General features: G+C 35.7%; 1 protein-coding gene across 1 annotated transcript in view; it reads right to left on the reverse strand.

Moving 5' to 3' along the window:
• LOC141367366 (uncharacterized) overlaps positions 1 to 532 on the reverse strand; it is a 41313-nt gene extending 40781 nt beyond the window's left edge. The window contains exon 1 of the mRNA XM_073872702.1: positions 498 to 532. The gene's annotated coding sequence lies outside the window, so the exon portion shown is untranslated. The remainder of the gene's footprint in view (positions 1 to 497) is intronic.
• Between the last annotated feature and the right edge of the window lie 14130 nt (positions 533 to 14662).

Genomic DNA, 14662 nt, shown 5'->3' on the forward strand with positions numbered 1-14662 from the left:
ATTCTGGGAAACAAAATCTGAAGCAAAAAACAGAAAAAGGTTGATGATGATTTCTGGTTCCCAGAATGCTTTGCATGAGGCTGTTATTGTATAGTTTTATTCTGTGAAGATAAAGACTTGTTGATGTTTGAAATTTATTTAACTTTGAACAAAATCTTGCTAGTAAATAACATAAACGTAAATCTACGGTAAATTTCCGGCAACTCAGCTGCAATAACATTGTAATTTCTACGGAATTTTTTTACAGTGCAATTATTTGCACATATTGTGCATATGGTTATAGCTATTGTTTGTCTTTTACTGGGAAACAACATTTTTCTTTTTTTCTGTTTTTCTTTTCTAATTTTTGATTTAAGAAAATGATTTCAAAAATGACTCATTTAGCATTTTAACTGTGAATATTCATTACTGTTCTATTACAAATTACATAAAAAATGTGCTTTTCTATACAGTTCAGTTGTACTGTACAATATTATAACATTAGCAAAGTATCTTACCCGATGCCTCTGCTCTTCTTCTCAATTCTCTTCTTCTCAGTAATAAAATCAACTCTGTGCTGGATTTCTTATCTCATTATAGAATGATTTGACTTTCAAAATGTTTTATTTTTTGCATAAGAAGAACAAGCTTTGTATAAGACTTGTATAAGGTCATGGGTACACAAAGTTTAAATAAATGTTTTATCATGCGGAAAGATTTTTTTAAAGGAAAACACAGTTTTTTAATATTTTACTATGTTCTTACCTCAACAAATGAATACATACCGATCTATTTTCAATGAATGCACTTAATCTTTGTACAGCGCATTGTGAATGTGTTATTATTTAGCCTAGCCCCATTCATTCCTTGGGATCCAAACAGGGAAGAATTTAGAAGCCACCAAACATTTCTAGGGCTGCAACAACGAATCGATTAAATAGATAAAAATCGATTACTAAAAGTGTTGGCAACGAATTTCATTATCGATTCGTTGTGTCGCGTGACGCAGAGACGTTTAATTTAAAAAAAGGAAAAAAAAACACTTCAGTTAAGCGCGGAGCGGAGTGAACACACTCGTGCTGCGTCCCAAACAGCCTATTTCTATAATATAAAGTAGGCAAAGAGTATGAGAAGTAGTGCTTTTCGCCTACTATATAGTATGGAAGTATGCGGTTTGGGAGGCAGCGTCGGTCTCTCTCGCGCACTGTTGCTTGCAGAGTTCGGCGGCTCATAGACAGGGCGGCGGGAAAAAGATGGGAAAAAAACAGCAAAGGTAGAGGAAAACCACATGTCAGTGTTTTACTCATCCCAAACGTAAGCGCGTCACCTGGAAGTTAGCCGGCAAAGAGGTAAACAAACAAAGACGACACGCGTATGCTTTATGGAGCGACGACAGCGGGTAAAAAAGTTTCTAGAACGAATAAAAAACTCCAATGACAAACTCCACTGATATTAAACAATGAAATAAAACTTTGAGAGGGAGTTGTATGAACGCTTTTCCCCGTCATGGACCTGTACGTAAAATCATCGTGCCATCACTCTCCTGCTGCTCTTTCCTGCGCGCTCCAGCTCATGCCGACTGCCAAGCAAGTAGACGCGCGTGCCCGGCCCAACATTCAGTAAGTGCCGCCTTTTGTTGCATAAACATCGTCTTACATTTTTTTAAAGCGAAGTAATAAATGGTGTATTTGCATTTTGCGCGGGAGTAGAGAAAGCATTTTCCGTTCCGTGACAAGACGCATGTATGTGGCCAAATGTAAATAGAACAGTTTTAACAAATGAGTTAGCTATCTGATCAGAGAAAACACATGAAGTCAAATATAAAGCTACAAAGCTGTCACTGGGGCAGTACCCTTTATAAAAAGTCCTAATATGTACCATTTAGGTACAAATATGTATCTTTGAACTGCCAATATGTACTTTTGAAGTACTAATATGCACTTTTTGGGTACAAAGGTGTACCTTTTTGAAAGAGTACTGTCCAGTGACGACTTTTGTACCTTTATTTCTAAGAGTGTACTCATTTACTATCTTTTTGATCCCATCAAGTGAGGCTTCTTGATGGGAAATGCATCATAAAAAGTCTATATATTCGGCAGATGTAAATCATACATGTGTTTTTTTTGTGTTTGTCCATTTTTATTTTATTTTATTATTATTGTAACAGCTCAGGTATGTTCAATGAGCAACATGATTGTGTAATTTCTAAAGATTTTTGTTCTGTTTTGAATAAGGTGTTGGAAATGAATGCTTTTCTTGTTTTTTGTTTTTTTATCCGATTCATCGATTAATTGTAAAAATAATCGACATATTAATTGATTATTAAAATAATCGTTAGTTGCAGCCCTAAACATTTCCATGTTTTCCCTATTTAAATACTGTTACATGAATAGTTACACGAGTAAGTGTAGTGGCACAAAATAAAACATGGTGTTTTTTTAAGCGGATAAAAAATGAGAACTATATTGTATTGCGAAAGAGTACTTAGTTTGCAGCACTTTAACGTGCACATTAATATTGACGGAAGTTTGAGCGAGAGGGGGAGTAGTCAGGAGTAATGATGTTACTGCGCCAGAGGTCGAAGTGCTGCAGACTAAGTGCTCTTCCGCTATACAAGAACCAGTGCATCCACACAGTGTTCCCTCGGTTACTGAATTTAAACAGGCAATAGTGGTTCCTCTCTGGAGAGGCGAACAGATTGATCTGAGCTCTGCCGAAACATCTCCAAATCAGCTGAACCAACTGGGGGAGGAGCCCCCATTCGCCGGAGCACGCTGCTCATGAGAACACATTTGCCGCTACATTGAGCGACCCCAGGATTTGAATAAAAAAATTAATAAATAGAGCAATACCAATAAAAACAATATCAAAGAAATCCAATGCTAGGTTATTTTTATCCCAGCATTGGGTCAAAAGGGGACAAACCTAGCCATTGGGTTAAATTAACTCATAAATTGTTAATAATTGATCCAACAATGTGTATGAAACAAACCAGCATTCTGGGTTGAAACAATCCAGTATAGGTTAAGTTACAACCCAACATGTTGGGTTTGTCCCTTTCTGACCCAATGTTAAACTTGCGCTGTAAATGTGATTTTAATGATTTAATCTTTTCACATGAACAGCGCAAATGTCTAAACACACACATGACATTTACACCCACCCACCCCTTATCAAAACAAAAAAGCCTTTAGCAAAGCGACTTGGCCTGAAACATTGGTGAATGTCTGACATGCAAATATGCGAAATATACAATTCTGTATACAATATTTGACAAAATGACATGATTTGACAGAAATAGGCCTCCTAAAGAAGAAAACCGTGCACTGTGATTAAACTCAACTCTGTTACTTAAAGTTTATTCAAATATTCTAACATACTTTTCCTCATACATTTCACTGGTTTCTGTTTCAGAATGGGTTTTGCATGTAAGGTGCAAAAATACGGGACAAATTACATCTCAAATAGATTTAATATGGACTTTTTCTTTTAAACGTCCATAGTAAGATATAAAAGTGAGATGTTAGCTGCAAGTTTTATAAAATACCACCACATCAAAGACTGTTTAAGAGTAAAATGAGCTTGCTAATACCACAACTTACTATAAATTATTGCTAAACATTGATATTAACTTACCATAAAAGTAGACGGGTCTCGTTTTAAGACAACAGTGCACACTCTTCCACAAGAAATTCCTTTCGAAATCAATGTCCAAAAGCACACATGTTCAATTTTATTGGACTACAGTATGATAGACAGTAGCGCAACTCTATAGTCTACACATCAAGAGTTCTGATCTTTAAATGGTGTACTGATGATCACGTCTGATTGGAGCTGGACCAGACACATTCAACCGCACGTGCGTCTGCACGTAGTTACAGAAAGCTGCTCACTTTAGCGCCTTTTTGTGGTTAAATTGATTAAAATCACTTGAATGTTAACATTTGCAAGCCTTTGAAATACATGCAAATGATAAACTTTCCCTATTTAAATTTGCGTGTCAATCCGCAAATCAAATCGCATGCAATGCTTTTTATTTTTCACACGCAGTCCACATAAACACTTGAAATGTGCACATGTAATACAGCCTACATGTAATATCGGTACGCTAATTTTAAGATGCCCAACATAAAAATTTATAGCCAAATTCCCAAATACATCTATTTATGAGACGTAACATTTCTAATAAAAAACATAATATTAAAAGGCCAAATTATGATAAACAGGAAAGATTAATTTATTACATTAGTAATCGTTGTAGATCTTAGTGAAACTGTCTATAAAGAGATGACTTTCTTAACTCTCCTTGTGGTTCTTGACGTTGTGGTTGTCCTGTCGGATATTCTTGCGTTGCATATTTTGCATCCTGCAAATCTTTTTTATTGGCACGGTCCAGTTCAAAGTCTTTATAGCCAATTGAGACTATTTGTGGAGCTCAACTGTACTGTCTGCCATGTTTGACGGTGGTTTGAATTGTGCAGCATTAAAGGCACAGACGCTGATTAGTGGTGCTGACGTCACAATAAATTTTTTTTTTAGTAATTTTATTGCTATTTGTTTACGTTCAAGTCAAGTCAAGTCTCAAGTAACTTGTTCTCAAGTCAAAGTCAAGTCATTTTCATACTTTAATCAAGCAAATCCTGAAAATTGTGACTCGAGTCAGAGTCGAGTGAAGTCATTTGACTCGAGTGCTCCACCTCTGGTGTAACCTGATCTGAATTAGTAGCATTATAAAAATAAAGATAATTTATGCATAGTGTTATGCAAAAGTAAGGCAGGACAACAAAATTAAATCAAATTAATGTTTATTTGCATAGAGTTTTCTACACTATGTATTGTTTTTGCTTTACAGAATCATACCTCAACATAAATAAAGCCCCAGTAAGGTAACACCCCAGCTATGATAAAAGTAAAGTAAAACCTACCCTACTTTCAGTATTTATATGGTCAACTTTAATGCCTGGTTTCTACATTAAAAAACGTCCATAGTTTCTGAGCACATATAAAGGAGTTAATAAAGTCACAAATAGGCTGATTAATATTAAAGCATCCTGAATGGAAAGATGAAAGCTTTTCAAGAAAAAAAATCAAAGATTCAGGTACAGTTTAAAAAACTGATTTCATTTCATACTACTAATAAGATCTTTCACTTATTACTAACAAGATCATTTCAAACTACAAAAAATTGTCATTGAAACGTCTTTGAACACGCCTTACAAATCTATTTTGAATAATTTAATAATAATTGATTATAATTGGACTACATAAATAGTTTTGTATCTCCCACTATAAACTACAATAAATGTTACCAGTGCACACAACAAGTGGTCATTAAAAATACACTAAGATATTTCAGGTATTATTAAAAATACACATAAGTTCCTATAGAGAGTATTCTGTAGATAACAAAGATAAAGGAGCAAAGTTTTTTGGTTGTTTGTAGCAGACAGGAAGCTTTTTCTCACAGCACTTAGCACTTTTCCATTTAAAATCACCTGTACGATTCAGTGACAGTGAAGCACAAAGTTCGATCTTGTTGTCCTGTGGTTTCCCATTGGCCCAGTAAACATAATTCACAGATGATGATGCTGATGTTGTATTTGTCTGCCAGTACCAGGCTGTAGTCATTAGACTATGGCGCAGACCGATCCAACCCTCAACATTTGTTGTGTTAACCTGCTTGGCGAACTCTATCTGGAGGCTTTCATGTGTAGGACAGGCAAATTCACTTTGATTGGTTGTGCAGTAAGCCAGAGACTCAGTCCATTTAAGAGGATGATCTCCAACAACAAACTCTACAGGAGTCATACAGCCATTTGGATCTGAGTGCACAAATAAAAAAATTAACCTTCATGATGATGTGTTTTACAACAATTTATTGCATCTGCATCACAGATGATTGCTTACTATTTATTTACCTGGTTGTTCGTTTATTGGTATAGCTGGGCCTCCAAAAATTAAGTCACCACTTTTTTCCACTATATAAACAGCAATCTTTGAGCTTGGATGCCAGATAATGGTCAATGAGACTGCTAAACTTATTTCACCTATAGAATATTGCGTGTTAGAAATCACAGACCAGCCAGGGTTAAGTGGGCCTGTATCTGTTTGCACTTGACCTCTGCTGTCAGTTTTAGCTATCACAATCACTAACTGGTTGACTGAATAGAAGTGCAGCAGGTAGCAGGCGGCAAACATGTTTTCTGGAATCAATTCAATGAAAAGTCCTGGACTGATCAGTTTGAGGGACACGTTACTCGATGCAGTTACATACTGGCTGTTCAAATCCGAGAGTGACAGATACCCTGAAGAACTAGGAGTCAATTGATTATTGTTTTGAGATAGTGAGCTTGTTTTGTTATTTGATGTCATAAATAACTGTCTCTTGTTTATATCTTGAATGTGGGGCACAACAAAGTTCTGACCCTGAAATTTCACAGGAAGAATCTGATTGACTATCATGCTGCATGTACAGCCTGGTTTATCTAGACACGGGTGAGTCAGCAGCACGGCTATTTTATCACTCGAGTTAACCATCATCAGTGAATCATCGGCCTGCAACTGGATGAGTTGATATGATGGGATCGTGAAGTTCACTCATTTAATTTCGCCTGATAGGTCCCTTTTTATAGTGATATTGTTTTCTGTGTCCTCAGCATTGATGATGATCAGTCTGAATGAGTTGTATTTTGGGGACCAGGAGGTTGACTGGGATATGCCAAATGTTGTCAGAAAGTTTGTGTAGTTCAGTGAAGGGATCAGGTAATTCATTCCAAGATTTTCATTGGGTTGAACAACATTGGTCTGTCCAGATTTTATATTACTCGTAAAATCTGTACTACTGTAATAATGTACTACAATGTATTTGTTACTGGTGATTCGAATAGATTTAGTAGAGTAGTTGAGTAGTTGAGTAGTTACTTCAGCAGATTTATTCAAATCAACCTTTACAGTTTGGCCTTTCAGCATGATTGAAATCGTCTGTGTTGGTGTGCTGCTGCCGTTGTAGAAGATGTCGACAGAAGTGTTGTCATGGAGGGCGGTGACTCTCAGTGTATTTGAAGTGTTTGGATAAAAGAAACCTAAATGCTCTGGAAATGCTGTGATGAAACTTTTTCCATAGCTCACCATCGTAAGACCTTCAAATTAAAAAGGGTGATCACACAGGCATCAATCCAAACACAGCAATGCTCCATCCAAAAAAACCCACAGAGGGTAAAAATGTTCTCTTACCTTGGCTAAACAATGATACAGTCAGAAGAATTGCAAACATGACTGTATCCCGGTTTTGAGCTCAAATTGAAAGCTGTATATAAGTAAAGAAAAGACAAATGGCCATTCACTTTATAACATCAGCTATAAAAAATATTGTTTAGACATCTTAAACGAGAATAGCGAAGTTCACATCACAACTATCACCATGAAGATACAATGAACGATATGGTCAAATTTATTTGAACTTCAAGTGCACGCACATTTTAAAAGGGAGAAGCTGCTGAGGTCCATAACATAAAATTACCTCAGGTATCCAGCGCTTATGCACTTGCTGTGAAATTGTAATGCTTTTTATTATAATACATTGACTACGCTAAAAGGTAAGATATGAGAATACACAAACTACTAAATTATTCACTTTTTAGAATTACGCCAACATCGCGTGTTGAGGACATCTGCTGTTTATATCCGCTATGCATACACGCATAGAATTGTGGGACAGGACGATGGAGGTAGTAGTCAGGAAGGAGTCAAGAAGTAAACCTAACATTGGATTCGGACATGCCTTGGTCCCTTCTGCAGCCCAAGCTTCCCAAGCCTCCCAAAATTCAATGTCTGTCATGATGTCTGGTTATTTTAAAATAAACATTCAAAGCTGTAGTTAAATAAAAGTGTATATTTTGCAAATTAAATGTCCGTGTGACTGTTTGACTATTGTAAATGATGTTTTAGTGATGTGAATTAATATTATTGCTGCAATATTGTGCGTTTTGCTTTTGTATATTTTTTTAAGTTAAAATAAATAAAAATATCTGGCTTGGCTTCATATTTGTTTTTGAAGATTGATAGGTCTTAGCTGTTGTATCCCGCTGACAAGCGTAGTGGGCGGTAACAGCAAGTGACACAACTCCCTCCGTAGGCTAGACCGTAGTTCGCTTCATGGCCTTTAGAGGCTGCCTCCTTCATAAAAAGCATATTATAAGTCCCTTTCACACATACAGTCTTTGCTGATAATTTACTGGTAAATTGCAGTTAGCAGGTCATGTGTAAACAGAACCTTTCCGGTAAATCAGTGCTGCCAATTTACCAGAAAGAGAGGTTGTAAGATTACCAGTAATTTACCGGTAAGCGCTATGTGTGAACACAAAAATATACATTACCGGTATTTAGAACGGACGACTGACAGCTTCGGGCCAATCATAAAGTTTTAATACAGATTACGCGCCCCGCACTGTTTACAGAGGTGTCAGCGTGTCCACACACACGCTGCTTGAAAGTCGAGCACACCTGAAGTTTACGTCCACATTTCTTTACCAAAGTTGTTTAAAACAGCTTACCATCTATGAATTTTCGACGTCCTCAGCACACCCTCTGTGAAGCCTAATATGCAAACAGTACTGTTGTTTAAGACGCATTTTTCGGTTTGACGTCCCCTAATGCAATGTTGTTTGGTCACAAAATACTTCGCGACTGTCAGAGTTTACCACAAACGTGAAGACAACAAAATACGGACCGTGGTTGTTTTCAAATGCAACACAGAGCTCGCTGCGTGCCAGAGGTAACTTCCGTTTTCTCACCGAATTTACCGGTATTTTGATACTGATGTGTGAATGATGTCTTACTGGAAAAAAGACGGAACGTCACTGCGTGTGTGAACAACACATTTTTGTATTTACTGGTAAATTCTTTCTAGTAAATTCATGGTAATTTACTGGAATTACTGTGTGAAAGAGGCTATAGTTTACATAAATCATCCTTACATAATGTGAATATTCTGTAAAAAATATAACCTTGATATCTTTATGGCTGGGTCTTTCCCTTTTTAACCAAATGTTGGATTAAAAATAACCCAGCATTGACATTTGTTAACTTTAGACCATTCTCATCCAGTTTTTTGTTTTTTATTTATTTTAGCTTTTCAATTTAGTTTTCATTTTTTCTTGAAGCTGCTATATTATATAATTATGCTTTTACACATAATTATTATGATGGGTTATTTTAAAACCAGCGTTGGGTCAAAAAAGCAGGAGCAGCTCTGCTTATTTGTGACACAGAACTAATTTGCACTGCTCTTAGGCCAAGTCCACACGGACACGGGTATATTTATAACCGGAGTTTTCCCTAAAAAAAAATCCCGTCCACACGTGCTCGGTTTAAATTAAATATTCATCCACACGATAAGGCAAAAGCATGCTATCAAGCGCTGTCAAGAGCATGCCACACCAGCAGGCGGGGATATAATCCAAATCGTGTTCCGCAATATAGTGAGATAACTGAGCATCTATCTGTATACATGTTAGAAGCCCTGTTAGCACAGTTATAATTAGCAAGATACGTCCGCCATTGCACAGAATCATCAACAAAGCAGTCAGCGGCGCACAATCTTGACGTCAAACACAGTGGATAACGGCGCACACTCTGACGTCGCAAGGCAAAACCCCCGGTTTGACTCTCTACACGACACCACTGTAACCGGGGTTTCTTAAAAAGCTCACCCTGGCCGGGGTTTTCAAATATGCTCGGTTTCAGTGCCCTGATACTGCGGTTTCGTGTGGACGAACGGCTGAACCGCGTGAAAAAACTGACGGTTATAAAAATACCCATGTCCGTGTGGACTAGGCCTTAGTAGATTGTTGGTTATTATGGAAATCAGCCGTTGTGCATTTGTCATTTAATTTGCACAATTTTAGTAAATAAAACGTAGATACCACTCCCATCTGCGCTTTTTTGGAATATTACACAGAATTAAGTATTATGGTGCACACAACAAAAATGTGATGTCCACATATGTGGACACTACAGATCTTAGGAGGACTTTAAATCTTAAAAAAGAAATTATTTGTTTGTGCGTGTGAACATTTAGTGTGACATAACATTTTAATCAAAAAATATCAATCAAACCTACCAAGGTCAAATCTTAAACACTGGTCTCTAAATATGTCATTTTGCAAAATAAAGTAATTTATAATGACTAAAATGTTTTGAGTTAAAAAAACACAGAATACTGTCACAGATAAAAAACAACGATTTTGAAAGATAATGTTTTTTTCAGAGGTGGAAAAAGTACTAAAATATTGTACTCAAGTAAAAGTAAAGTTACTTTAATAATATTTTACTTAAGTAAAAGTAAAGTTACTGGTCTAAAAATCTACTCAAGTAAAAGTAAAAAGTAAATCATTTTAACTTTACTCAGAGTAAAAGTTACTTTTTTTTTACAGCGGGGAGAGGTGGAGGATTTTAGTATAGCTAAAAAACGACAAGGGAATATAAATCTCAAACTAGTTATTTTTAATTGAAGGAACATCTTTACAATTAAAGTGCAATAACAAAAAGTTAATAAAATAAAAAGCTTTTTTAAACTAAGAAACATTTATGGAATTATTTAATGATTTTACATGTGAGTTATGCACTTCGGAAGGTGGTCCGCAGCTTGTAAATACAATCACTATAGTAAGGTTGTAATTGATGTATTGCTGGTAACATACATTATTTTATTAAACTATATATATAGTTTAAATGAGCATATAATGAGATGAGTGCCATGTCATACTTTTGACACGTTTCTTGTCTTCTAGCTTCTCTGACCTGGGTACCTGATGTCAGACCTTTATTCTCTCTCTCTCTCTCTCTCTCTCTCTCTCTCTCTCTCTCTCTCTCTCTCTCTCTCTCTCTCTCTCTCTCTCTCATGTCTAATGACCTGCGCATTCACGAGGACGCGAAGCTGCTAAACTGCGGAAGATAATGCGCATTGTATTAAAAACGCGTTGTGCAAATGAGCGGTAAAACCCGGTCTGCAATTTCGTACTCGAGAGCATGAATCCTACCTTTCATAGGAATGAAACACTTGCTTCGCGTCAGTGGAAAGTGGTCACTTAAATATGACCAGGGGTTTCTTTCATAAGATTTGAACTGAGGCGGGTCTGGATTGGCGCGCGCCTGTCTCGTCCGTCTCCATGGTTCTTTTTGCACGTTCCTCTGCCCATCAATCATCCGTTGCGCGTCTTTATTTAAAAAAAATACTCATTAACGGATCTGATTTAAAATGTAGCGAAGTACAATACTTCAAACAAAACATATAATTAAAAGTAAAAGTACATATTTTAAAAACTACTCGAAAAAGTGAAAGTACACAAAAAACTACTCATTTTCAGTAACGTGAGTAAATGTAATTTGTTACTTTCCACCTCTCGTTTTTTTTTATATAGTAGATAATTATTGTGGGGCTGTTTTAACTTATTATTGGGTTAATATAAACATTTTTAGATTTATTTAACCAAACAGCTGGGTTTGTTCCCTTTTGACCCAATGCTGGTTTGAAAAATACCCCAGCATAATAATTATGTTTAAAAGGATTATTGTAAGATATAGCAGCTTCAAGAAAAAAATAAAACTAAATGGAAATGATTTATGTAGACTTTAGTTGAGTTTTTACAGCCAGGGTCACAAATGTGTTAAAACAAAAGGTGTTACAACACTTCCAGTCTTTCCTAATTATATAGCCATGATTCATTTCATTGAAAAGTATTTGATTCTGCTGATTTTCTTCTTAAAAAATAATTTAAAATCTTGACAAGTCTCAAACTTTTCTTATTTCTTATTTGACAAATGCTGATGCATTTAATTTCATAAAATGATTTCATCATTTAACTGAGAATTCATTACTGTTCTATTGTAGACAGTAAAAAAAATAAAAAACAAGATGCTTCTCTATGCAGGTCTGTTGTACAATATAATAACATCAGTAAAGTATCTTACCCGATGTCTCTGCTCTTCTCTTTTCTCCTCTTCTCTCTAAAATCAAGTTTCTGCTGGAAATATCTTAGTTTAGACAGATTTGACTTTCAAAATGTTTTATTGTTTGCATAAAAAGAACTAGATTTGTTTAAGACTAGCAAAAGTTCTTGGCTTCACAAAATGCTTCACTAAATGCTTCATCAGACAGAATAATTGTTTTCGTATTTTTTTCGTATTTTTCTTTATTCCTAGCAATACATAATCATGCTGTACATTCACCAGATTCAAAGCATGATTTTTAAAGTTTGTTTAGATTTTTAACCATTTTGCCTCAATTTCACTTAGTCTCGCCCTCTTTTGTGCCTGCTATTACAGTATTATGCACCGGTGTCAGACGTTCCCAATGAGATTATTAGTAATTTTTGGCAAACATGTAAAATAACTAAGAGAGCAAAACAAAAGGGACTGCAGTATGTATTCGAGTGATATACATATGCAACAGATTAGAAAATAATTTAATCAAGATTTAAGCTAAAGTCTATAGGTTAGGTCGCAGTGCAAACAGCAGCCGATACGTTGAACATTCAAATGGGAAACGCACAAATTGAGGAACAGCTTTGTTCGTGCACAGCAGGGTAAGTGAAATTTGTGAAAAACTCTAAACATAAGACTTGTGGAATAAACACATGACACCACTTTGCAATGATACCATTCTCCCACTTAAAGAATTACCCGGCGGGAGAGCCGCGATTGGATTGGGGTACTCTGAGGTAAGCTGTCCATTAACAAAATGCTAAAAAAACATTTTTAAATATGTCAGTCAGCCTCCGTTTGCCTTTAATCGTCTTATTTTACATTCAAATATATGCACTGTGAACAAAGAACCGTCATTATTTCCAAGCAATGATGTGCTGAGTTAGCTAGCTGGTGTTTTTGTTAATCCTGTCGACATTTAGTTGTGGAGGCCTTAAACAATGCTTGATCCACGTCTGTCATTTTTCTCTTTGGGTTTTAGGTTTCGGTAAGGGAAAAAATACCACCACCCCGTCTAAACTTTTAGGACACCAGGTATCAGATTTACACAATCCATATGCACAATTTGGCATGTTTCCCTCACTAAAAAGCTTGACAGACCTCATTGCCCTAGTTATGGTTGCAAAACCACTATTGGCCTGTGGCAGTTTTCTGGCGTGGCTTAGCGAAAGGTTAATTGCAATTGCAAAGTAATTTGTAAACTGCTCATTATTGTGTATAATATACTGGGTTGGTTTGACCCGAGTGGGATTTACAATTTAACCCAAAAATCTGGGTTATTTCAGCCGACCCAACCAGTGAAACTTTTTTGCTAGGCTAAACATTACTGATGTACATTGGATTATTTTCTGTCTCATTGCCTTGCAGCTTTTTTATTGAAAGGGCACCAATTATCTGATTAACATTTTTAAATTTTCCTTTGGTGTATAAGTGTGCATTAGTGCATGTTAACAATGTGCAAAAGGTACAAATCCCAACGTAAATGATGACGCGAGTTATTGCTTCCAATCTAAATTACAGCAAACTCACACTGTAAAAATGTCTGCAGAAATTACAGTATAACTGGATATTACTGGCAACTAGCTGACAGTAACTTACTGTAGATTTTACATTTAATTTATTTACTGTCAACAGTTTGTTCAAAGTTAAATGAACATGAAACACTTTCAGTCTTTATCTTCTACAGCAAGTTACTGGCAACCAGCTGCATAATTACAGCAAATTGCAGACACAACGGTCATTATCATTATTCTGCCGCTTCTGACTCACAGCCTGTAAGTAGTCTATGATTTCATATTTAAAGAGTTTATTGACTAAATGATTTATGATTCAAACGCAAGTTTTTTTTTTATTTCTACAATCATGAATGCAGACATGGTTTTAATGTTTTAGTAATCCTTACCTTACAGTTACGTCCTGTTCAAGCTGCGCTGGCAAAGTTGATTGATTGACTTGGTCATCTGCATTTTTTAGACCAGAAATGTATTTAAGCTTGTATTGATAAGATAGTAAAGACAATATTAACTCCTGTCAGTTTTGCAATGCGAGTTGATCTTCCAAATACGGTTCCAAATAAGGTAACTTTGGTATGGTACGGAAACTAAGGGACTTTGTTTTTCTTTAAACACACTTTTAATCCATAGTTTACATATTTACAAAATACAGAATACTGTCACAGATTAAGAAAGATAAAACATTTAAAAGATAAAGTTTTATAGACGATAAAGAGAAAATCATGTTTTAATCTATTAAAAAGAGTTTGTTTTTAAACCAGCAGTGGGTCAAAAATGGACGCAGAACAACGGACGCTAGGTAAAATGGACGTTCAATGCAATAACATCTGCAAAGTATCTTACCCGATGTCTCTGCTCGAGTCTTCTTCTCAATGCTCCTCTTCTCTCTAAAATCAACTCTGTGTTGCAATTCTCATCTCAATTTAGAGTTTCAAAATGTTTTATTTTTTTTTGCATAAGAAGCAGAAGATTTTTAGAGTGTAATGTGTTGAAAGCATAACACAAAAAGATGTGTAAAATAACATCCTTCTTATAGTGTAGGTCAGACAAATACAATACAATGCAAGTTTATTTGTATAGCACATTTAAAAACAATTTAATATTGACCAAAGTGCTTTACAAAGACAAGAAACAAAATTAGATAAAATAATTTAAAATATGAAATAAAATAACAGTAAGAAATTCAA

This window comes from Misgurnus anguillicaudatus, chromosome 10, assembly GCF_027580225.2.
Source record: "Misgurnus anguillicaudatus chromosome 10, ASM2758022v2, whole genome shotgun sequence".
Classification (NCBI taxonomy): domain Eukaryota; kingdom Metazoa; phylum Chordata; class Actinopteri; order Cypriniformes; family Cobitidae; genus Misgurnus; species Misgurnus anguillicaudatus.